Raw genomic sequence first — 27,088 nt, 5'->3', positions numbered from 1 at the left:
TTTAAAGCTTGTGTTTCCTGATTTATTTTCTGTTTGGATGATCTGTCCATTGGTGTAAGTGGGGTGTTAAAGTCCCCTACTATTATTGTGTTACTGTCGATTTCTCCTTTCCTGGTTGTTAGCATTTGCCTTATGTATTGAGGTGCTCCTATGCTGGGTGCATAAACATTTATAACTGTTATATCTTCTTCTTGGATTGATCCTTTGATCATTATGTAGTGTCCCTCCTTATCTCTTTTGTTTTTATGATTTTTATTTTATTTATTTATTTATTTATTTATTTATGGCTGTGTTGGGTCTTCGTTTCTGTGCGAGGGCTTTCTCTAGTTGCGGCAAGTGGGGGCCACTCCTCATCGCGGTGCGTGGGCCTCTCACTATCGCGGCCTCTCTTGTTGCGGAGCAAGGCTCCAGACGCGCAGGCTCAGTGATTGTGGCTCACGGGCCTAGTTGCTCCGCGGCATGTGGGATCTTCCCAGACCAGGGCTCGAACCCGTGTCCCCTCCATTGGCAGGCAGATTCTCAACACCTGCGCCACCAGGGAAGCCCCCTCCTTATCGCTTGTAACAGTCTTCATTTTAAAGTCTATTTTATCTGATACGAGTATTGCTACCCCAGCTTTCTTTTGATTTCCATTTGCATGGAATATCTTTTTCCATCCCTTCACTTTCAGTCTGTATGTGTCCCCAGGTCTGAAGTGGGTCTCTTGTAGACAGCATATATACGAGTCTTGTTTTTATATCCATTCAGCCAGTCTGTGTCTTTTGGTTGGGGCATTTAATCGATTTCCATTCAAGGTTATTATCAATATGTATGTTCCTGCTACCATTTTCTTAATCGTTCTGGATTTGTTTTTGTGGGTCTTTTTCTTCCCTTGTGTTTCCCACTTAGAGAAGTTTCTTTAGCATTTGTTGTAAAGCTGGTTTGGTGGTGCTGAATTCTCTTAGCTTTTGCTTGTCTGAAAAGCTTTTAATTTCTCCATCGAATCTGAATGAGATCCTTGCTGGGTAGAGGAATCTTGGTTGTAGGTTTTTCCCTTTCATCACTTTAAGTATATCCTGCCACTCCTTTCTGGTCTGCAGCGTTTCCGCTGAGAAATCAGCTGATAATCTTATGGTTATTCCTTTGTATGTTATTTTTTGTTTTTCCTTTGCTGCTTTTAATATTTTTTCTTTGAATTTAATTTTTGTTATTTTGATTAATATATGTCTTGGTGTGTTTTCCCTAGGGTTTATCCTGTATGGAACTCTTTGTGCTTCCTGGATTTGGGTGACTATTTCCTTTCCCATGTGAGGGAAGTTTTCAACTATAGTCTCTTCAAATATTTTCTCAGACCCTTTCATTTTCCTCTTCTTCTCTAGGACCCCTATAATTTGAATGTTGGTGCATTTAGTGTTGTCCCAGAGATCTCTGAGATTGTCTTCAATTCTTTTCATTATTTTCTCTTTATTCTGCTCTTTGGCAGTTATTTACACCATTTTGTCTTCCATTTCACTTATTCGTTCTTCTGCCTCAGTTATTCTGTTATAGATTCCTTCTAGTGTATTTTTCATTTCAGTTATTGTGTTTTTCATCTCTGTTTGTTTGTTTCTTCATTCTTCTAGATCTTGTTAAACATTTCTTGTATTTTCTCAATTCGTGCCTCCATTCTATTTCCGAGATTCTGGATCATCTTTACTATCATTACTCTGAATTCTTTTTCAGGTAGATTGCCTATTTCCTTTTCATTTATTTGGTCTTGTCGGTTTGTACCTTGCTCCTCATCTGTGACATATTTTTTTGCTGTCCCTTTTTTTTTGAGTGGGATTGTTTTCCTGTTTTACTGGTTGTTTGGCCTGAGGCTTCCAACACTGGAGTTTGTAGGCTATTGTGTAGAGCTGGGTCTTGGTGCTGAGAAGAAGAACTCTGTGAGACCTCAGTCCGATGAATATTTCCTGGGGTCTGAGGTTCTCTGTTAATCCAGTGGTTCAGACTCAGAGCTCCCACCACAGGAGTTTCCGCCTGACCCCGGGCTTGTGAACCAAGATACCACAAGCCGCATGGGGTGGCAAAAAGAAAAAAGAAGATAGAGAAGAATAACAAAATAAAAAATAAAATTAGACCAGGAAACTAACAGATATGTTAGAAAGAATGTAAAAATAAAAATATAGATGAATCAACAACCGGAAGGTACATCAGTACCACAATAGTAAAAAAATTGGAAGAGGGAAAAGAAAATAAAAAAAGAGAGGGAGGGAAGGCTTTGGCTGTGGAGAGTGGGGCCTAAGCAAGGGTGAGGTTTGGGCGGTGGTTGGGGCCTATGCTTAGGACCCACAGGGCTGGAAAAGGCCCTGGGGGCTGTGGCGTGTGGGCCTTAGGCTCAAGGAACAGAAGGGGCCCAGGTGTGCCCCCACCCCTGGTCTCAGAGGGCAGGGCACCTCACCTGGGAGCTCAGCAGGCTCCCTGGGCCTGAGTGGGTGGAGCAATCGCCCTCTGCTCCTCTCCCTCTCCTCCTGGAGGACCCCTCCCACCTGCCTCTCCTGATGTCTGCTAATCTTTTTGACAACTGCTTTTTAACTCAAAAATCTATACATTGGGACAGATCTTTTCCCCTGAGAGGCAGATTCATATACCCAGTTGCCTACTTGAATGATTTCTAGGTTCCTCAAATCAAAATGTCCCCAACTGAACTATTCCCCTAACCTGATCCTTCTCTAATATCTCCCCTCTCAACAGCAGCATGACTATCCAGCCAATAGCCCCTGCTAGAAACTACTAGTTAGTCTTCACTCCTTCTCTCCCTTTTCTGCAGTGTCTAATCATTCATCATCTCCTATTTTTTAAAAATTATTTATTTATTTATGGCTGCGTTGTGGGGGCTACTCTTCGTTGCGTTGCGCTGGCTTCTCATTGCAGTGGCTTCTCTTGTTGCGGAGCATGGGCTCTAGGTGCACAGGCTTCAGTAGTTGTGGCATGCGGGCTCAGTAGTTGTGGCTCATGGTCTCTCAAGAGCAGGCTCAGTAGTTGTGGCGCAGGGGCTTAGTTGCTCCGCGGCATGTGGGATCTTCCTGAACCAGGGCTCGAACCCGTGTCCCCTGCATTGGCAGGTGGATTTTTAACCACTGCACCACCAGGGAAGTCCCACCATATCCTATTGATTGTCTCCTAAATGTCTTTTTTTTTTTTAATATCTTTTGAATCTACCCACGTACCTACGCTACAGTACAATCCATTATCTACATACAAGACATTTTTTCCTGAATTTTTTCAAATCAGATTTTCTCAAATCTGATCATCTATTTCCTGTTAAACTTTTCTATAATATTTTGACTTACCTTTAGGATAAAAGCCAACCCCCTTAGCATGGTTTACAGTCATTATCCAGGCCCAGACTATCTTTCTAGCCTGGTCTCCAAGTTTCAGCTACAGTGAACTTTTTTTTCTTTTTAGGTCACGCTGCACGGCTTGTGGGATCTTAGTTCCCTGACCAGGGATTGAACCTATGGCCTTGGCAGTGAAAGCACAGTGTCTTAACCACTGGACCGCCAGGGAATTCCCAAACATATTTCTATTCCTCAAATGTCCTGTATTGCTTCTGAGGCTTATAAGAGCTCTTCAGTTTGTCTAGAACACTCTCGCCCCTCCTTTTGTTTGCCTGGCTAATTCTTAGCATCCTTTTAGGTCTCAGTTAAGAATTTCATTTCTGGTTTATCCTCTTTGACCCCTAAAATAGGCTAGTTCCCTCTACTATATGCTTCATAGCACACATTGATGATTATAATTACTTGTTGAATTTTCTTTATTTCCCACTAACTCCTGGACAACAGTTTTGTTCACTGTTGCATTTCCAACGCTTATCACATAGTAATGGCTCAATAAATACTTGTTAAATGAATGAATGAATGAATGATGTTTAATGGGCTTTAATGTCCACTGCCCATATTTTATAGCACAACTTCCTCATTTGGAACTTTTATTTTGATTTCTTTCTTAATTAGTTGAATATATACTTAAGATTTCCTTAAAGAAGTGAACATGAATGGTATTCTTATTCTGAAGTCTCTCATTTTTCTCTTGCCATTACACATGAACACATTGGCTCACACTTGGTTCATACTTACACAATAGCTTGGATTTCAAATTGTATCCCTGCAAATTTGTTACAAAGTCTGTTACAGTGGAAGCTCTAAATGAGGACTACCAGATTTTTGGTCATTTATAAGTAATCTGTTTTAGTCTGCCTAATGCCTATAAAATCCTTGTTATCTAATTTTTTTCCCAAGGTATGTCTAGATGTGAGTCTTTTTCCATTAATTTCATTAATTTATTTTTAAGTCTTCAGTTAGGTCTGGACATTTTTATTCAATTTGTCTTTGATTTACTATTACTTCTGTCCAAATTCTTTTGGGTTACTCTTCAGACATACTCATAATTCTCAGTTTGGGTTTTATCTCGTCTTCTCTTCCTTTGTCCTTCTGAATATGTTTTGGACAGGCCATAACTTCTTGCTTTCTTATTGAGGATGTCAAACAGTTTTCTAAATGAAAATCACTTTCAGAGATAAGTAAGACTCCGAATCTTTTGGACTATGTTCATTTTCCTTTTTCTATATTATTTTTTATATCTCTCTTGGGTGAGAAAAGGGCTTAGGTATCTGATATGGACCAGGGTTCCCAGGATTTGAGGCAAGTTGTATGCCAGTAGGCAGGGCTGGCCACTAGCTGTGGGTAGGGAGCAAAAGGTAACCCAAGTCTAAGAGCTTTGCAGTCTTGAGAAGCAGACAAATAATCTGAAACATGAAATCTGTGGGGTAAGGTGAACCAAGAACTGGATCTTTTTCAAAGATTGTCAGGCAAGATTGACCTTAGTTAGTAGGTGCTGGAGACAAAGCCAGGAATGCTAACCTGAGGAAATAAAACACATGAACATGTGATAGCTTTTCATAGTGCTAGATTTGGTGGAAATTATTAAGACCTTAAGTCAGTTTGGACAGTTTTCTCCGCTCTTTATTTTCTCATCTACAGGCAGTATACTCTTCATATGCCCAGGAGGAAGTATGGATTTTCTTTGGCTCTACTCTTAGATCTTTAGCTAGAGGCCAGATTAGTATGCCCACGTCCAGGGTAGCCCCTGTGTTTCTTCTTACCTTGCTCTGCTATACTTCGATGGGACATTGTGGTCCAAATGTTACTGCCTGAGGGATAGGAACTAACTGATTCTCTGACAAAACAAACCAATGGAATTCATGATCTGCTATCCGCTCAGAAAACACTGTGACCAGCACTCTGTCTGTAGACTTTGTTCATAGGGACAAATCTGCCAGGCCACAATGGACCACTACCTGCTTCTCCATTCCCACTCCATCCTTTCCCAGTGAACTTTGGAAGTCGCAGTCTTCAGAAATACACAGAAAGATGCTAGCCTCTAACAGTACTATAACCAAAAAGCATGATTTGGGATTTTGTAGGCAAAAGAGGGCTGACTGCTCAGTTTGCAGCTCTGTATGGATCCTGGCTTTCTGAGTCACCAAGCCAACAATGGGGGAAGGATGCTCAGACATCCTACCTTTTTTCAGAGGGTTGGATCTGCTCTGAATCATGAAGCAGACTATGGGTGGGCCACCAAATGTTTTTCTGAATTCAACTCCATGGGCCTCATAAATCAGGATAATTCCTCTTGGCAATCAGCAACCTGTCAGTCTTCATGTTCTGCACTGGTATACATTTTATCATTTTTCTTTGTCTTTTAATGTAGGCAGCAGTTGGGAGAGGCTGAGTCAGGGGCTGCCAAATAACACTTAAAACGAGAAATGTCTCATTGATTTTTATTACAATTGCATCAGTCTGTTCTCATTCCATCGAGCCTCTGATTGCGGGATTTCCCAGGGCACAGTCTTTGGCTGGCTGTTCAGTCTGCATTCTCCTTCAGAGGATTAATCCTGTCTTACACCTTTACATCTGATACCTGATGACTTTCAAACTGCTGCCTCTAGTCCTGTCTTCTTACCTAAATTCTGATTCTTTATTTTCTAATGAAAAGACATTTCTACTTGTCCACTTCACAAAATTCTTATGTCCCCGAAGGATGTACTTCTACCCTAATTATTAAAACTGCTAAACTAGCAGAACCCAAAGTCATGGCGACAGGAAAGAAACACTTTGTGAAAGGGTCATTGGTTAAACTGTGGGTGGCATAACCACCATTTCTACTATTTTGGTTCCTGGAGAGGAGAAAGGACATTATACACACACACACACACACACACACACACACACACACACACACACACACTGTGTGTGTGTGTGTGTGTGTATGTATGTGTGTGTGTATATATATATATATATATTTTTTTTTTTTTTTTTTTTTTTTTTTTGCCACACTGCACGGCTTGTGGGATCTTAGTTCCCCAACCAGGGTTCAAATCCAAGCCCTTGGCAGTGAAAGCATGGCGTCCTAACCATTGGACTACCAGGGGATTCCCAGGGCATCATATATTAATCAAAGGTTTAGAGAATTTATTTCATCCCGCAGGACCGCACCATCTTCACATCTCAATATAGCATGATCCCCCAGTTGGCAATGTAACTGAGTTTTTAATAGCCATGTCACTGTTCTATAAGATCAGTACCAACTGCTTCTGAGTGATGGGATGCAAGATAAGACCTGTAAATCCAATGGATATCATACTGTTGACTTACAGAGCTCTTTTGTCTGCAGCAGTGTTATATGGAAAATTCATATCATATAAAATGTTTTCAGTTGCACGGAGCAGACTATCCACTAAGTTATAGTTCTTGAAGTTTTTCTCACAGGGAGGTACTTCTTTCACACTGCTCTTCAGGGTTCACCTAAATGGGGCTGAATGTCACAGATGTCCTTTTAGGGCAAGAGCTACCATATTGTACAGAGCTTTCTATAAACTTTGTTAGATTTTTTTTTTCCCCCTGTGCAGGCAAGTGATCAGAAGCAAATAACCATGAGGCCACAGAAGTGGATGTGGGAGGTATGGCAGTGAAGTCAGAAACATCATGCTGGGAGTGTGAACCACCTATTCGTATAACTTCCTTGTGACTTTGGGACCTGCTTGGGTATAGTTCAGTTTACATTGTTTCCACTTGATGATGGTGTGCTGATGCTTGACTTTATGTCTAGTTAGATAATAGTAAGTTTATGATGAATACAGGTATCTCATGGGCATGCATTCAGTATCCACCAGGGATCAATATCTACTAAGGCTCAGTATAGCAAGCCACAGGCTGTTTCTTTAAAAAGTGACATATATATGTATATACATATATATTTTTATTATATTTTGTACAATATATTATATCTTATATAATATATTATATAATTTTTAATAAGAGAGCATAGATTTGTTTTGCTTTAAAGTTCTGGTATGATTCTCCTAACAAACTTTGGCACATTCTCTATATAACATAATCAAATGCACTTTGAGCACCACTGGCACAGAACTACTTGCACTTTAGCGTCAATAAGTTGGGATATTTCCTCTAAAATGAACATCAGGTTGCTACTCTACCTACCACTAAGAAAGAGACACAATGCTTGGTGAGCCCCCTCGGATTTTAGAGGCAACATATGCCACGTGAGTATGCTGCTCTGACCCATTTTCAGGTTAACGCAAAAGGTTCTCAGCTTTGAGAGGGCTTCAAAGCAAGAGAAGTTTCTCTAGCTGATCAAGGCAGGTCCGGGAGCTGTATGGAGATGATGGAAAGTTCTCATAGGGGAATCAAAATGGAGGCATCCTATATTTTGGGAGAAAAACTACACTTTTTTTGGCAAGTAGCTACTCTATTTTTGATAAGCAACTCTTGTTTTGATACCAGTCTCTTATAGAGACTGAATATCTGACCATAAGATACCAGGGGGCCATGAATTCTGAGGAGCCCTCCATAAACCAAGCCATAAAGTCTGATGTTCCCAGCAGCATTCCATCATCAAGAGAAAATGGTTTATGTATGGCCATGAACAAGCAAAGTACAAGTAAGTGACATTTACAGCATCTTTTCTGCTGCTTTTTCCTCAGCCCATACCTAGGGCTTCATGTGGAATTCTCTATGATCATTCACTGAGGAGAAAAAAAAATATCCCATCCTGGCTTACATATATTCACGTTTTACAACCAGAAGGCTTACAGTTCTATTCAGCCAGAAGAACAGATCAGAGGCTTAATTTTGAACAAATTGAGTTTGAGACATGTATTATTCATCCAAGTGGTGATGTCTTCAGTTGGATACATGAGTCTGGATTTTTGGGAGTAGGATCAGGCTACAGCTCCATTTATAGGTGATCCTGAAAGGCAGTGAAAGAGAGAACCCCTCCTACCCCCATCAATTAAATTTTAAGCAGGTCATTGCGTTGTTCACTTGGCTTAGAAAAAGAGGTGACAAGGTAAATATGTACACTGATTCACGGAAAATAACTCATAGTTTTGATGAACGGTCAGAGACTTGGAAGTAAAATAATTGAAGAGTGGCTTACAAAGAGTTTTAGAAAAGCAGTATGAGGGCACATTTCTCAGAATGGGCCCAGAATGTTAGAATATTTATGTCCCATGAGAATGCTCACTGAAGATGCCCACTTCAGAGGAAGATCTCAATAATCAGGTAGACAAAATGTCCAATACTATAGATGAAACTCAGCCTCTTTTCCCATCCAACCAAGTATTTGCTGAGTGAGCTCATAAACACCTAGATTCAGTAACTGTCAACATTGTGTTACATTTGCTTTATTTCTCTTTCAGTTGCACTATTCATATACACATACACACACCTTTTTTTTTTTTTTTTTTTTGCTGTTCCTTTGAGGGTTAGTTGGAGACATCAGAGCACTTCCTTCCTAAATAATTCAACATGCATCAGTTATGATACATACACTATGTAACCACAATGCAATTTTCACACTCAGGATAATTCACATTGGTGTGTATATCCAGTCTATTTTTAAATTTCCTCAATTGTCCCAATAATGTTTTTATAGCTGTTTTAAAAAATTTGACACAGCAGCCAATCTAGGAATATGCATTGCACTTAGTAGTCATGTCTCTTAACATTTTGAAGTCTAGAACAGTTCCCCAGCTTCTTTGTTTTTACTTTATAGCATTGATAGTTTTAAAGAGTCCATGCCAGTTGTTGATAAATATCTTCTAAATGAATGCATAATAGTCTGCTCAAAATGTTTTTGCTTCCTGTACCTACAGCTCTGAGCTCTGATCATTTATTAGTCTGAGAAAGCAAGAGAAGAATGCTTCTACCAGGGAATACAACAGTAAATTAATCAAATTTGAAACTCAGATGCTTATCTGGTCATTTCAGGTCACTTTTAACACTGGTCCAATTGACAAAAAAAAAGGGGGGGGAATTATGATGGTTTATTGAGGTAATTGATTTGGGATATCGGGGGAAAAAAGGATTGCTACTCCAAAATGGGGGCAGGAGTAGTATAGATGGAGACCAGGTGATCATTTGGAGCTCCTTCTGTTATTGACACATTCAGAGGTATAAGGTAATGGAAGACTACAGGAAATTATACAGACAGGACCACCAAAGGTTCAGATCTTTCAGGTATGAAGGATGAGTATCTGGTGAATATCTGGCTAAAGGCAATGAGAATGTGCAGTCTTCCTTTAAGAAGGAAGTTCATAAATATCTCCTGTGCTCTCATGACCATTTTCAGGAAGAAGAACTGTAGCATAGATCTGTATTTTCTCCCCGGCTGTGTCACATCAGAGAAAGAGTCAAAGGTTTCATAACGACTTTTTTTTTTTTAAATTTATTTATTTATTTAATTTAGCCTGTGTTGGGTCTTTGTTGCTGTGCACAGGCTTTCTCTAGTTGCGCCGAGTGGGGGGCTACTCTTCGTTGTGGTGCAGGAGTTTCTCACTGCGGTGGCTCCTCTTGTTGCAGAGCACAGGCTCTAGGTGTGCAGGCTTTGGTAGTTGTGGCTCGTGGGCTCTAGAGCGCAGGCTCAGTAGTTCTGGTGCGTGGGCTTAGTTGCTCCGTGGCATGTGGGATCTTCCCAGACCAGGGCTCGCTCGAACCCGTGCCTCCTGCGTTGGCAGGTGGATTCTTAACCACTGCGCCACCAGGGAAGTCCTTCATAATGACTTTTTGACTCTACATCATCTGGCTCCTTCTGATCTCATATTCTATTACTCTCACCATCACCGGTTTTCTTCCTCAGGGCTTCAGTGCTTGCTGTTCCCCTTGTCTCAATTTTTCTTCCCCACATACCTGCATAACTCATATCTTATCTCATCTCATCATCTCTTTTAGGTCTTTATTCAATGTCAACTTCTCAACAAGGCCATCTTTGGTTACCCTGTCTAAATCTGCAACTCTATTGCTCTTCCATATGTTTCCTTCCCCCACCCCCCATTTTATTTTTCTTCTCATCACTATCTAAACGATATTTATTGCCTGTCACTCCTAATAGAAAGTTTGTTCACAGCTGTAACTCCAGTGTATAGAAGAGTGCACATGGTAAGTATTCAATAAACAATTGTTGGGACTTGTCTGGTGGTCCAGTGGTTAAGACTTCACCTTCCAACGCAGGGGGTGCAGGTTTGATCCTTGGTTCGAGAGCTAAGATCCCACATGCCTCGGGGCCAAAAAACCAAAACATAAAACAGAAGCAATATTGTAACAAATTCAATAAAGACTTTAAAAATGGTCCACATCAAAAAAAATCTTTTTTTAAAAAAATGAACAATTGTTGAGTTAAGTAATAAAGTATATATTTATCTTTTTAAATTATTTAAAAATATTTTCTCTCTGTTTCCCCACTATTTTATATTGGATGTGTAGTTGGTGTCTGTCTTTATAAGTTAGTCTAGAGGTTACAGAATATTGTGATGGGATAATGATAGGATTAAAGGAACTGTGGACTTGAAGTTGGATGAACTAATTCAATGGTTGGTAAACTTTTTCTGTAAATGGTCAGACAGGAAATATTTTTGGCTTTGTGAGACGTACAGTCTCTTGCCACTGTTCAACTTTGACATTGCAGAACTTAAGCAGCCACAGATTATGTGTAACAAATGGGAATGGCTGTGTTCCAATACAACTTTACTTACAAGAACAGCTTACAAAAAATTGTTTACCACCCCCTGCACCAACTGATGATGTCCCCATTTTGAGGAGATGGAGAACACGTTTTCAGTTGTTGAAGGATATATTGCAGTATATTGAGCAGAAGTAGTTAGTGGTATAAGACTGGGAAGAAGTATGTTTGCATCTGTTGGGCAGTTACAAGAGTGAATTGCAGTGACATTTGCCTTTTTCTTTTTGGCTGCCTAGTATTTGAAGCTCTTTTGTATATATACAGGGCTTCCATCTTATATTAGAGAAGCTGACTATTCCAGATACTTGCTCTTCCAGCACGCTTTGCATTTATGGCACCAATCAGAGGCACTCTCCTAGAACATTTAGCAGGTGCTAGTGGTAATGAGACTATGAGAAACTTAGGGGAAATTGCTGAAAGATCAACTCCCTGGAGCAGAGTGGTAGAATTGTCTTTTGGTGACACAGTGTCTGGTGTTAATGGTATTGGTGGTGCAGGTTGTTGCAAATATTGCTTTGTGTAAGCAGGAATAGTGCCCTCACTGTACCAATTCGAGTTGTTGTTATGAGCATCACTTAAGGCTAGGTATCCCAGTGTCTGGTTCTCCAGTTCTCCAGTAGATTCTATAAGTTATCCAACATCTTTTCAATAAATTCCTTTTCTATTTGAATCAGCCAGAGTTGATTTCTATTGCCTAGAACTAATAACTCAGATTAAAATACATTCTTTCTACATTTACCAAATAATCCTTTGACACAGTCATGAAGCTCTTTTTATAAATGAGTATCAGCTAGATTAAGTAATTTTCCCTTGGGTTTTTCATTTCAATTAAGGTATTTTTTAGTTTCTAAAAGATCTAGTTGGTTTTCTTAATCTGCCTTAAAAAATAATATCTTATGGCCCTTTCCTACTATAGTTCCTTCCTGCATTTCTTTAAATAGCGCTAGATTTATGGTATCTAGAGTTTATGAATAGTACAACTCTGCTTCGCATCACTACTTTTCTTCAAAATGTCAACATGATAGCTCCAATTTAACTTGAGAGGTGCTATTTTAATTTGAGTACTTCAAAGATATTCTCATTACTTCACTACCAAGACACACACACACACACACACACACACAATCTGTCCTCTTATTAAACCAAATCTCTTCCAATACTTATTTAAAAATTCAGCTCCCTTTTTTCTAATTCCTTTTGTGCTTAATTTCTAAACTGCATAAATTATCAGGTTATTTTGTACTTCCACAATACTATTTGGGTAATATGGTCTTTTAAAGCAATCGTTTAATATATTTATTGATTGACTATATTGCCAGCTTTTGTACCCAGGGACAGTGTACTCAAGGACCTACATAGAGGTTGCTCAAAAATTATTTGTTGATTGACTTTTTCTGCCATCCACTAGGTAGTTCCTCCCACTGAGGACTCTATTTTTTTTTTTTTTTCTTTTTGAGGACTCTACTTAATATTCAAAATAGTAACAGGAAGGAGGCCCTGAATGGGAAAGAAATGTTGTGACCTAGTTCTAAACATAAACTATTAGATCATCTAAATATCTAGGGGTCTTCCTGTGGTCTGAAGCAGGTTATTGCTACATTTGGCTCCTCAGAGCATAGACATTTTCTCAAAGACCAGTAAAGGACTTCTAAATTCAGAGGGACTTTCCAGGCAGGGTGAAAATGAGATAATGAGCAGGGAGATATGAGATAATCTAGTTTAAAAGCCATTTGATGGCTTAAAATGCCTCTGACAGCTATTTGAGCAACAATGACTATAGCATCTCTGATTCCAGGAAGCCCTGTTATTAATGCATGTATGAATGTTTAACCAAACTGTATGACCTCTCTGTCTTCTTTTTAAGAATGGGGACTCTTGTAGCCTACATGAGTAAGCATAGGGTGTTCTGGAGAACTCTCTGAGCATATGGGGTCTTTCCTCACTGTTTTCACTTCCCTTGTAAGTAGAGTGACCATATAGTTTATCTCCCAAATTGAGACAATTTTGATAATGAAGGGGACACTATTAATAATTACACTCAGACAACAGGCAAAAACTACCTCAGGCAAACTGGTTTGTATGGTCACATTATCTATGTCATCTCCTGCCAGTTTCATGCTATTCTAAGGCACAGTCCACTAAATGGGATGTTGTTTACTTGTCTCTATGTGGAAAAACCTCCTACTCACAGAGATTTAAGTTACTGGATAAATCTTCCATAAACCAACCCCACCCCCCAAATAAAATGCCCCAGGCTTGAGCCATTTATTTTGTAGTAGCATGCTTGAGGCCTCACCTAGATATTGAATGTTGCTTGATGCCACATAAGTCATGCTGGGAAGTTTGGGAGTGGTGGTGAAAGGGAGTGAGAGTCTTTTGCTTCCATGCCAATAGTGCATGTGCAGTCTACAGTTCAGATTGCCTTTTTTATATTTCCACAGTATGAGTTGTAGGCATGCTGGTTTCATTAGTTCAAGGACTGATTAAATTACTCATGGAACCTCTCCCCAGATCAGAATTCCTCTCCCCGTTCTTATTCATAATAGAAGTCCTAACAAGTGTAATAAGACAAGAAAAAGAATTAAAAGGTATACAGATTGGGAAGGAAAATAAAAGCATCTTTGTTCACAGATGACATGATTGTTTATGTACAAAATCCCAAAGAATCAACAACCAAAAAATGCTTCTGAAACTAGTAAGCAACTATAGCAAGGTTGCAGGATACAAGGTTAATATACAAAAGCCAATTGTTTTCCTACATATTATCAAGGAATAATTGGATTTTGAACTTAAAAGCAAAACATCATTTATTTTGGCACAAATTGAGGGAGGGGGTGGAGAGAGAGAGAGGGAAATACTTAGGTGTAATCTAACTAAATATGTGTAAAATCTGTAAGAGGAAAGCTACATGTTCATGAATAGGAACACTCAATATCGTTAAGATAAGTCACTTCTTCTCAACTTTATCTATAGATTTAATGCAATCCCAATCAAAATCCCAGAAAGTTGCTCTGTGGATATTGACAAACTTCCTCTAAAATTTATATGGGGAGGCAGAAGACTCAATAGCCAACCCAATACTGAAGAAGAAAAAAGTTTGAGGATTGACACTACCTGATTTTAAGACTTACTATAAAGCTACAGTAATCAAGACAGTGTGGTATTGATGAAAGAATAGACAAGTAGATCAACAGAAAAGTGTAGAGGTCCCAGAAACAGACCCACATATAGCCGATCTTTGATAAAGGAGCAAAGGCAATCCAAAAGAAAAAAGATAGTCTTTTCAATAAATGGTACAGGAAAAACTGGACATTTACATGTAAAAATATGAATCTAGACACAGACATTACACCATTCACAAAAATTAACTCAAAATGGATCACAGGCTTAAATTTAGAATGTAAAACTATAAAACTTCTAGAAGATAACATAGGAGAAAATCTAGATGACCTTGGGTTTGGGGATGACTTTTTAGATACAACGCCTAAAGCAGGATCCATGAAAGAAAAAACTGATAAGTTGGACTTCACTACAATTCAAGACTGTTCTGTGAAAGACACTGTTAAGAGAATAAAAAGACAAGCCATCTGTTGGGAGAAAATATTTTCAAAACACATACCTGATAAAGAATTTGTACCCACACAAAGAACACTTAGGATTCAACAATAAGAAAACAAACAACCCAATTTAAATATGGGCAAAAGATCTGGACACCTCACCAAAGAAGATATACATATGAGAAGCATGTGTGAAGAGACTCTCAACATCATATATCACTAGGGAATTGCAAATTAAAACAACAATGAGGGCCTACTACGTATCTATTGGAACGGCTAAAATTCCAAACACTGGCAACACCAAATGCTGACAAGGATGAGGAACAGCAGGAACTCTTATTTATTTCTGATGGGAATGCAAAATGGTACAGCCACTTTGGAAGACAGCTCCTCAGTTTGTTAAAAAGCTAAACATAATCTTACCATCTAATCCAGCAATAGTGCCCTAGGTATTTACCCAGATAACCTGAAAATTCATGCCCACACAAGAACATATACACAAATGTTTACAGCAGTTTTATTCATAATTGCTAAAACTTGGAAGCAACCAAGATGTTATTTGATATGTGAGTAGATAAACAAACTGTGGTACATCCGTACACTGGGTTGTTATGCAGCGATAAAAAGAAATAAGCTATCAATCCACAAAAAGATATGAAAAACCTTAAATGTGCATTAAGTGAAAGAAGCCAGTGTGAAAAGGCTGCATACTGCATGATATCAACAATATGACATTCTAGAAAAGGCAAAACTGTAGAGACAGTAAAAAGATCAGCGGTTGCCAGTGATTTGGAGAGGGGAAAAAAGGAAGGATTGAATAGTTGGTGCAAAGGGGATTTTTATGGTGATGAAACTATTTGGTATGATACTGTGTAGTGCTGGATATATGACACTATGCATTTTTCAAAACCAAAAAAAACCCCAACAACTGTACAACACAAAGAATGAACCCTAAAGGAAACCACAGACTTTAATAGTGCATCGATATTGGTTCATCAATTGTAACAATGTACTCCACTAATGCAAGATGTTAATAATAGGAGAAACTGTACGGGGATAGAGAGGCGGGTATTTGGGAACTCTCTGTATTTTCTGTACAATTTTTCTGTAAACTTAAAACTGTTCTAAAAATAAAGTATTTTAATTAAAAAGCAGGCATTAATTCTTACTAATAGTACAGTCTAAATCAATGTTGTGGGAGGAAATATGTCTGATTAGTAATGCTTCACCCTACCCATATTTTAATGGGCTTTCTTTTTTTGTGTGGAGCAACATGCCATTTTTTTCTCTTCATATCGGCCTACTGGAACAAGAGGAGAGCTACGTTAGCCTTTGTTGGTGTCTCTCTCATGATTTTGGTTTGGATTAAATTCCTTTGATTCACTAGTCTCCCAGCAAAAAAATAAATGGGGAGTTCTCAGTAAAAGGGAGAACCCTTTTGCATATGCATCTAATTTTGCTCCCTCCTGAAACTTCACTAAAACTTAGTTAAAAAAAAATTTAAGGCCATAAACTGACAAGCTAGAAAACAGGAGAATAAACAAAATTAATGACATTTCGTATGCTATGAAGTGGATAGGTTGGTGGTTACTGAGAGGAGTCCAGTGAAAACGGACTCCTAAACTAGCAGGGGGAAAGCCAAGAACTAAACTGATTTGCATTGCAGAAATGCTTAAAAAACCAGGAATTAGCAGGACCAGGTTCCTCTGGAAATAGAAATAAAAGTAGGGAGAATGTTAAAAAAGGAATATTAGTTGAAAGATAATGAAGAAACAGATAGCTAAATTTTATCTCTCACTCTATGCTGCTGATTGATTATCTACTCCCTGCCTCCCACAAAAGACTAGAGACTTTTTCTTTGTAGAGGGTCTCTGATCTGAGGGTCATCAGTCACAGTTGAATGTGGAGTACTGTACCAAACATGGGAGAATGTGAGTGTGTGAGGCCTAAGTCCTCTTACCACAGTTGACTCCAAAATACTGGCAGTCAGGCCTAGACCTTCTAGGCAGGAGATTGGAAGATCCTTCTCTGGGGATCAGACCAGGACATAAATAAAGCTAAAGATAACAATTCAGGGATTCCTTAACAAACAAATCAACCATATCATTTCACACTAGAACTCAGAGTTGACATGTTCAAAGCTTTTAATCAGCTTTTAGTGTCCTACTCTTAAATATGAGCAAAAAAGCAATTGAGTACCAGAAAGTTGAAGAAATCATATAATAGAAAGATAAAAACCAAAATGAATAAATACAAGAAAGAAAGTTTGAGGAGATAGCAACTAGGCAAGGAGGAAAAAACTTAAATACAAGAGAAGATATTACATTTATGAAACAAGATGCTACATAAAAATAATACTCAGCAAAAATTATTCTTTGGAATGAAAATCATGGTAGCATAAATGAAAATTTCAACAGAAAGCTTGCAAGATCCAGTTGAGGAAATCTTTCAGAGAGTAGAGCAAAAAGAGCAAGAGCTAGGAAATTAGAAGGAAAAAAAAAAATTCCAGAAAACAAGTCCAAGAGGTCCAACAACTGAATAATAGGAGTTCCAGACAGAGCGAAATAAGAAAACAATTGGGAAGGAATTAAGATGATTTACAAAGATTTCCCAGAACTGAAGCTCATGAGTTTTCAGATTGAAAGATCTCACTGAGTACATATGACCAGGGATGAAAAAAGATCATACCCAGGCACATGACCATGAATTTACACTGGAGACAAAGAGAAGATCCTATAAACTTCCAAAAAAAAAAAAAAAAGGGAGGTCTCATACAAACGATCAAGAATCAGAATGTCTTTTGCTTTTTCAGAAGCAATACTAGAAGGCAGAAAGCAATGGTGAAATGGCCTCACAATCATGAAGGAAAATTATTTCCAACCTAGAATTCTATACTCAGTATGCAAGTAGAGGGGGAAAAAAAAGACGTTTTCAGACATGCAAGGTCTCAAAAAATTTGTTTCCCTTATATATATCCTTTCTCATGAACTTAATGAAGGTTGTGTTCCATCAAAACAGGACATCTGTTGTAGGAGAGAAGTGAAAGGAATCTCCAAGATGTTTGTCAAGGGAGACCCTAGGATGATAGTTATGCAACAAGTCCAAGCTGGAGTAGGTCAGAGGCCCTCGGACAGAAATATTTAGGAAAATGAAATTAATAGTATACATTAATAGATTTAAACACCTGACAGTTTGACTGAATTAAGGATTAGAAAATTAACTAAACTTAAATGGAAATTATTAACTCCAGAGAAAGCAAAACATTTTGCAAAAATGATCATAGTTGACTACTGTTCTGAAAACATATATACTCATAATAATATAAACACTATACACTTATCTAGTCAATATATTGTGATGATGAGGAATGGGAACTGACTGTGTGTGTATGTGTTTAATTGTGATGGAGTGAGGGAAGACAACAGAGAATACCTACAACTGAAAGAACATGATATAGCGATACAAGCATGTTATTTAAAGTATGGAGGTACATATGAAGAAAATCACCTACAGTTGAAAGTCATTTTCTTGGGAAACAGTGGAAGGACTGAGGACTCTTCTTTGTTTTAAATATCTTGTAAAACTTGTTGACTTTTTTAAAAACAAGTACAAAACATTAATTGATAATCACAGCATTTCAGAGATATTATTTAGGACGCTGCAATAGTAATTTTTTTTTTTTTTTACCATGTCTTGTACATGGTGAGTACTCTCAATTGCACTGAATCTTTTAAAATGTGTCAGAAGTTGTTGTACCAAGTCATTACTAGGCTGTAATATCCCTGAGATCAGGGATTATTTCTTATACATTTTTATAGTTCCCTCAGGACATAGTGTGGGATTATTTGCATTTTACTTGTATTAATGTGTAGGATTTTGCATGTTTTAGTCTCATGAAGAACTACGTCAAATTCCTTCATATTCTTAGTTATAAACAATCCTGAGTTGAATGTTTAACTTTACAAATAGATCTATTATTTTCAGTACTGTGAATCTAAGTTCTGCATTGCAATCAAGAAATCAACCAACAAAAAAATTATTATGGGCAAGACAGATCACATAGTTCTTTATTAACAATATCACATTCTCTAGGAAAAGAATCTGAGAGGTTGCTCAAGGTCACCCAGAGAAATAGGCAGTACCATCTCTGCAAATCAAACTATTTGCCTAAGCCAAACTTTTGTGATAAACACACTTAGAGTAGGTGTGAGGGAAAAGTCAGAAGGGTTTATCCCACTTGAGATTAACAGGCAGTGTAGTTTCTCTTCAACTAAAGTGTTGATGGATAAAAGACAAAAACTGGTGTGTAAATTCAGCTTTCATTTTGTTGAAAGGGGATTAAAAATAGAAAGGAATTCTATTTAGGTTTAGACAGTGAAGACTGAGATATAGAAAGAACTTTCATAAAGGAGTGGGATTGAGATATTTTTTCCTACTGAAGAGTCCCAATTATGAAGCTGCCAAAATAAGTATCTTGCCTGCTTGCTTGTATTTCTGGTATCTTGATTAATCACATGGCTGTCCTACATCAGCAGTTTTTAATCTATAAATTAACAGCTCCAGAGAGTTAATATGAGATTATCCAGACACTATTTAAAGGGCCAGAGATCAAGGAAACAAAGGAGGCTCTTCATAGGGGGTATGTGAGTACTTTTCTAGTCCTTAGGTGCTTGGTAATTTCACAAAGTAGATATGGTATATTTGTCAAGCAAATCTCTTTCAACAGATTCTCCTCCTCTCCATTTGTTCCCTCTCATTATAAATGGAGCTTATATTCTATACCTCCATTAGGGGGCAGTTATTTTAAGTAGAACAATTCTACTACTTTCTGTTTCCTGTATTAATGGTTGTTTCCTGTATACAATCTTACCTTGGACATCTTAGGTTAAAAAAAAAAAAAAAACCCACAGAAGAGCATCCCCAGGACTTCAGGGACTATAAATATAATTCAGAAAACGTTTGAAAGAATGGCATTTAGGAAAGAGTAAGTGTAAGAAAACTGCATTAATAATTACCACTTAAAAATCTGCCATGCAGGGCTTCCCTGGTGGCACAGTGGTTGAGAATCTGCCTGCCAATGCGGGGGACACGAGTTCGAGCCCTGGTCCGGGAAGATCCCACATGCCACGGAGCAACTAAACCCATGCGCCACAACTACTGAAGCCCGCGCGCCTAGAGCCCGTGCTCTGCAACAAGAGAAGCCACTGCAGTGAGAAGCCCGCGCACCGCCATGAAGAGTAGCGCCCGCTCGCTGCAACTAGAGAAAGCCCACGAGCAGCGACGAAGACCCAACGCAGGCAAAAATAAATAAATAAAATAAATACATTTATAAAAAAAAAAATCTGCCATGCAGAAGATAACCACAAACGAAAAAGGACTTATCTATTAGCTTCTATAATTTTAAATTGATTTTCAGAGATATGTCTCCTAGATAAAAATCAAAGGAAGCACTCTGCATTTTTAGCACTAAATGCTGCAAGAGTAATTCAATAATAACACTTTGCTATACTTAACACTGTTCTATACTTTAAAAAATGCTTTTTCTCATATATATTTTGAAATAGATAGTGCAGGTATTATTATCATTTATAGATTGGGGAAACTGACACATGAGAATTTAAGTGATACCCTCAAGACTGCACAATTACACCATGAAAGGCAGGACCAGAATTCTTGGTCCATTGTTTTGTTGTTTACTCTCAGTAGAAACTGTATCTTTGATTAAGTACAGGCATTCCCATTTTATAGTTCAGTATATGAAGACAAGACAAAAAAATCTCAATGGGTTTGTTCCAGGTCATTCTGTAAGAGAAATGAAAAGCTACAAAAAATACATGAGCACTGACTTGAAATCCTTTGCTCAAATCACTTGATCACAGTAAACGTAAGAGTGAAGGCCAAAGGGTTGTGCAGAACTCATTGTCCATTACTCTTCTTAAGGTTTGTCCTCGATAAAATGTTTCCATTCAAATCCATTTCTTCTTGGCAAACACTTGTCTCCTCTAGAAATATTAAAAACAAAAGAGAGAAAAAAATTTTCCTGGGTAAATAACGGAAAGGGAACCGTCCATTGTGGTGGACAAAAGTCAGAAGGATTAAATTTTTTACAACCTAAATATAGGATTATGTTTGTCACATAGTTGTAAAAGTTATCACAGGCGTAAACTATTTTGTGGCCAAGTAGTTAAGATGGTATTACAGTAACATGCTGTTAATCTGACTTTTAAAGCTTAATTTTAAATCAAAGAAACTACTATATACCAAACGGTTGCCTTGGTGTTCTTAAATAAATAATATTAGAGAATTAAAAATAATTTGGATTCTGTAGTGGAAATTGGTCATTATTTGGGCCACCTAAACTGCTTTCCTATATTTAGAGAATTCCTCACCATGTAAATCTTGGTGGTGAGCAAAGATACCTCCCATAATGGAAGTGGAAGATGTCAGATAATCACTTTCTCTCCCTCCCTTGCAGCTGAGGTGAAGGCATGTGACCTAGGCTTTTCAATCAGACATCTGCTGGACTTTTGACTCAGCCCTGAAGATACAAGCAACAGTCTCTCTCTCTCTCTCTCTCTCTCTCTCTCTCTTAACCTACTGACAGGAAACATTTCTGCAATCTACAGTTTCCAATGTAGAGGTGGCCAAAGGGCAGACTGTGTGGTCTAGCGCCTGATGTCCGTGGTGCTGGCTGCGGTGGGGGGTTGGGGGGGTGGGTAGGGGGAGACCATCTTTTCACAGTTTGCCTAGCACTTACCCAGTTTTAGCATGGAAAACTCTGAATCTCTGGAAACCATTCAGCCCCAGGAAAACCAGGACGGTTGGTTATTCTAGCCAACTTCCTCGTCAGGTCAGTTCTGTGGGTGGTTTATTCCTCCTGCTTAGCTTCAAGCCTAGTTTTTCAAGCCCTCCCAGCAATTCTGTAAGCCACCCAATATCATTTTTAAAGATTATGGAAGTATAACCCAATGTCCTTTTTTTTTTTAACGTCTTTATTGGAGTATAATTGCTTTACAATGGTGTGTTAGTTTCTGCTTTATAACAAAGTGAATCAGTTATACATATACATATGTTCCCATATTTCTTCCCTCTTGCATCTCCCTCCCTCCCGCCCTCCCTATCCCACACCTCTAGGTGGTCACAAAGCACAGAGCTGATCTCCCTGTGCTATGCGGTTGCTTCCCACTAGCTATCTATTTTACGTTTGGTAGTGTATATATGTCCATACCACTCTCTCTCTTTGTCACATCTTACCCTTCCCCCTCCCCATATCCTCAAGTCCATTCTCTAGTAGGTCTGTGTCTTTATTCCCGTCTTGTCACTAGGTTCTTCATGACCTTTTTTTTTTTTCCCTTAGATTCCATATATATGTGTTAGCATACTGTATTGGTTTTTCTCTTTCTGACTTACTTCACTCTGTATGACAGACTCTAACTCCATCCACCTCACTACAAATAACTCCATTTCGTTTCTTTTCATGGCTGAGTAATATTCCATTGTATATATGTGCCACATCTTTATCCATTCATCCGATGATGGACACTTAGGTTGCTTCCATGTCCTGGCTATTGTAAATAGAGCTGCAATGAACATTTTGGTACATGACTCTTTTTGAATTATGGTTTTCTCAGGGTATATGCCCAGTAGTGGGATTGCTGGGTCGTATGGTAGTTCTATTTTTAGTTTTTTAAGGAACCTCCATACTGTTCTCCATAGTGGCTGTATCAATTTACATTCCCACCAACGGTGCAAGAGTGTTCCCTTTTCTCCACACCCTCTCCAGCATTTATTGTTTCTAGATTTTTTGATGATGGCCATTCTGACCGGTGTGACATGATATATCATTGTAGTTTTGATTTGCATTTCTCTAATGATTAATGATGTTGAGCATTCTTTCATGTGTTTGTTGGCAATCTGTATATCTTCTTTGGAGAAATGTCTGTTTAGGTCTTCTGCCCATTTTTGGACTGGGTTGTTTGTTTTTTTGTTATTGAGCTGCATGAGCTGCTTGTAAATCTTGGAGATTAATCCTTTGTCAGTTGCTTCATTTGCAAATATTTTCTCCCATTCTGAGGGTTGTCTTTTGGTCTTGTTTATGGTTTCCTTTGCTGTGCAAAAGCTTTTAAGTTTCATTATGTCCCATTTGTTTATTTTTGTTTTTATTTCCATTAGTCTAGGAGGTGGATCAAAAAAGATCTTGCTGTGATTTATGTCATAGAGTGTTCTGCCTATGTTTTCCTCTAAGAGTTTGATAGTGTCTGGCCTTGCATTTAGGTCTTTAATCCATTTTGAGTTTATTTTTGTGTATGGTGTTAGGGAGTGTTCTAATTTCATACTTTTACATGTACCTGTCCAGTTTTCCCAGCACCACTTATTGAAGAGGCTGTCTTTTCTCCACTGTATATGCTACCCAATGTCCTTTTAATCCACTATTGATCTGCTGAAATCGGTGAGAGCTGGTCTCTATTACTGCTACCAAGAACCTTGACCGAAACAGACACTTTTGTGTGTCAGCAGTTTGGAAACCTGCATTTCATGATGACCCTATGAATCATATTGATTTGATTTGGCTCATAGGGTTATTACAGACACTATTTGATGTTAGTGATTTTTTTTTTAACATTTTGAAAAGTGCTGCAAAGGCATCAATAATGATTATTCTTACTGTATTTTTGAAATCCTGAGATGTTTCTGATGGTCGAGACTATTGTGAACCATTTTCCCTTGGTGATGAGATAAACAAACACTGACAGAAGTAAAGTTGCTGACAGAAAATATTTGAATTTCCCCACTCCATCTCATCCCGTACCCCCAAATTTATGAATGCTTATTTCTCCAGATGAAGAATTTTTAAAGCCTCCCAAAATAGAAGCAAATGGTGACCTAAAAATATCTCTGCTCATTTATTCATTTATGGAGCATATATAAAAGTTCTTTGTCGTTTCTCCTGTTAGTTAGACATCCCTCCTGAACATATGCACTTCTCATTCAGCTTCACCTTCAGGACATCATACACCTGCACTCTGATTTTTCATCCTTTGGAGAGAAAACCTTCAGTGAGGATACTCCTGTTCATAAAATGGTCATTAAAATGTTATTATAGTGCTTACTTTGACAGCATATATACTAAAATTGGAATGATACAGAGAAGATTAGCATGGCCCCTGTGTGAGGATGACATGTAAATTTGTGAAGCATTCCATATTTTTCAGACTTATCATAGTGACCATTTCAATATATATGAATATATATAATTACTATTTTGTACACCTGAAAGTAATATGATATTGTATATCAATTATACTTCAATTAAAATGTTATTACATAAACAGTACATCTTTATTAAAGAAAAATAGAAGATACAAGAAGACAAATAGAATAGGCATCTATAATTCTGTCACTGAGAACATTTTGGTATTTTTCTTTTTTTGTAAGCATTCATGTCTACAGCTATAGAATTTTTTAAAATTTGAGAGGTCAAACTATACATACTATTTCAGAACCTACTTTATTATTATGAATTTCTTCCCATGTATATGCATATAGATATTTTAAATGACTGCACATTTTACAATGTATAGAGGTATCATCACATTCATTAATTAACTCTTGGACATTTTCAGCTTTGTAAACAATACTATTAAAATTATATATCTATCCTTGAACATTTTTCTGATTATTTCCCAAAAATAAATATTAGAAGTAGAATTTTTATATCAGATGCTCTGCTCATTTTTGAGATTTTTCTTATATTTTTCCAAAGTGCTTCCCAGAAAAGTCCTGGCTTTTATGCTCCCCCTAGTCATCTGTGAGACTACATACTTCTACCCTCAACAACACTGAGCATTATCATTTTTAAAAATTTTTATTTATTTATTTTTGGCTGTGTTGGGTCTTCGTTGCTGCGTGCAGGCTTTCTCTAGTTGCGGCAAGCAGGGGCTACTCTTTGTTGCAGTATGCGGGCTTCTCATTGCGGTGGCTTCTCTTGTTGCTGAGCACAGGCTCCAGGCGCGCGGGCTCAGTAGTTGTAGCGCACGGGCTTAGTTGCTCCGCGGCACGTGGGATCTTCCCAGACCAGGGCTTGAACCTGTGTCCCCTGCATTGGCAGGCGGATTCTTAACCACTGTGCCACCAGGGATGTCCCTGAGCACTATCATTTTTAAAAATTTTTGTTAATTTGATAAACAAATTATCTCATTTCTTCTTTTTAAAACTATCTGCTCCTATCAAGATGCCCATTTTCCTCAACGTGAATGTATGATATTAATCACTTCATTCTGTCATGAAATGCAAAGAAGTAAACTCAAATTCTGAAAATGTATCATCCGCTCCAAGAACTGTCATTATTTCTTTTGTCACCATCACCCAGTTATTTGATTTTCACAAATTACTTCCTCCCTGAAGTAGGTTTCTAGTTGACTTTCACTCTTTTATTCCCTTCTCAAGTCCTTAGATTTTTAAAATTTATTTTCTCTTATCCTATGAAGTACACTACTTTAAATACAGGCCCTTAGGAGTTTATACCTTGTATAGGAAGAAGTCAAGCAGGTAGTACCAAAATGCAATTAACCTAATCCATTTTCTCTTTAGGTTAAAAGTATTGTCTCCCTTTCAGAAAGGAAGAACATCTTTTGTCTTTTTCTTCTATTTGAGGACCATATAAACTGTTAAATAAAATAGTTACAATGCTGGTATTTGTCATAAGGTGGGAGTTTAGAGGAAGTATAATCAGTATCTTTGCAGCAGTATTTGCTGCCTGTTTCCCCAACTACTTCACTGATTTTGCTGACCCTCACGTCCACTATTGCCTCAAAATCTATCATCACCCACTTCTAAAGCCTACCTGGTAGGCGTTGCTGGCTGCTGTTAATATCTGTCACACCAGAGAGAGGAGAATGGGCGAGAAACTCTTCAGGGAATCTTAGTTGGCTTCTATATGTTAGCTCTATTTTTAACTCTCTGCAATCAATGTTGATGACATTAGACATTTGCTTAATCTCAGTGCTGTCAGTCACCCTTTCTTTGGCTTATTCCTCTCACACCTTAGAGCCTTCTCCCAAACTACACCCTACGCTTAGAGTGACCATATGCTCTCTTTTTCTGGAGAGTCCCAATTTCAAATATTCTGTCGTATTGCCAAATCAGATGTCAGACCATATGCTTCATATTTTCTTTGGGGAAATATATTCACCTATCTATGCATCAGTTCCCTAAAAACTCTGCTCATCAGGATTTCTATTGGTTTTGCTAGACAGTTTATGGAAAATGTTATTAATCCAAAATGCAGCTCAGATTCCTTCAGAGCCTTCCTTCCTTAGATGTCGCTCATATGTGCTCCCAGAGCTCTCTATTCTTCCCTCTGCAGGGCACAACCCAAACCTCAGATTTCCCTCACCCACTCATTAGAATCGCCTTCCTTGGTATATTTGGGAAAATGAAGGGTAAGAGGTGTTGCACCACATCTATTATGGATTCACCCACATGCTCTCTGCTGCTGAGAAGGGCATTCTCTGTCCAATTAGAAAATACTCTTCATTTTTCTGCTGCTAATGGATTGTTTGAATCATAGATTATAGCCCACAGCCTCCTTCCCCTTCCTGATAGTCTGTGGATCTGAGTATCTCCTAGCAGCACATTTCCCCACCTTGCATGTTTCAATCTAGAATAATACCATGGAAAAGGCATGGGGGTTTTGGGTGCACTTTCTACTCTAAGTCCAGCTGCATCGTTTAGGATCTAGAAAGAACTTTGGTATTCTAAGGATTTAGGAGACAATCATCAGATAAGGCACACATACACACATTGATCTCCCAAGGACAAACGTCAATTTCCAGAGCAGAATTAAATAAAATGCTAGAAAATACAAACTAATCCTATATGACCGAAAGCAAATTAGAGGTTGATTAGGGCAGAGGTGGACAGGGAGAGGCAGGAGGGAGGGCTTAAAACGCGACAGTGAGAAAATTTAGGGTGGGGCTTCCCTGGTGACGCAGTGGTTAAGAATCCGCCTGCCAATGCAGGGGACATGGGTTCGAGCCCTGGTCCAGGAAAATCCTACATGCCAGGGAGCAACCAAGCCCGTGCGCCACAACTACTGAGCCTGCCCTCTAGAGGCCGTGAGCCACAACTACTGAGCCCGCATGCCACAACTACTGAAGGCTGCGCACCAAGAGCCCGTGCTCCTCAACAAGAGAAGCCACCGCAATGAGAAGCCCGTGCACCTCAAAGAAGGGTAGCCTAGCCCCTGTTCGCCACAACTAGAGAAAGCCTGCACACAGCAACGAAGACCCAACACAGCCAAAAATAAATAAATAAAATTATTAAAAATATATATATATATAAAAAAAAAGAAAATTTGGGGTGATGGATATGTTCATTATTTTGATCATGGTAATAGTTTAACAGGTAATAGTTTCATATATACATATGCCAAGAGGTATCAAATTGTACACTTTAAATATGTACAATTCATT

At 38.4% G+C, this 27,088-nt stretch overlaps 1 protein-coding gene and 1 long non-coding RNA gene across 2 annotated transcripts in view; one reads left to right on the top strand and one right to left on the bottom strand.

The window, feature by feature from the left end:
* LOC309649531 overlaps positions 1–25,909 on the bottom strand; it is a 58,978-nt gene extending 33,069 nt beyond the window's left edge. Inside the window, exon 1 of the long non-coding RNA XR_014257187.1 lies at positions 22,022–25,909. This is a non-coding gene — a long non-coding RNA (uncharacterized lncRNA). The remainder of the gene's footprint in view (positions 1–22,021) is intronic.
* The window catches only part of RABGAP1L (RAB GTPase activating protein 1 like), a 786,837-nt gene that overhangs the window by 69,212 nt on the left and 690,537 nt on the right, over positions 1–27,088 (top strand). The window lies entirely within an intron of this gene.

The sequence above is a fragment of the Balaenoptera physalus genome, assembly GCF_965194825.1.
Source record: "Balaenoptera physalus genome assembly, chromosome: 1".
NCBI lineage: Eukaryota > Metazoa > Chordata > Mammalia > Artiodactyla > Balaenopteridae > Balaenoptera > Balaenoptera physalus.
The sequence above is the reverse complement of the archived record's forward strand: the minus strand, read 5'-3'. Positions and strand labels throughout refer to the sequence as shown.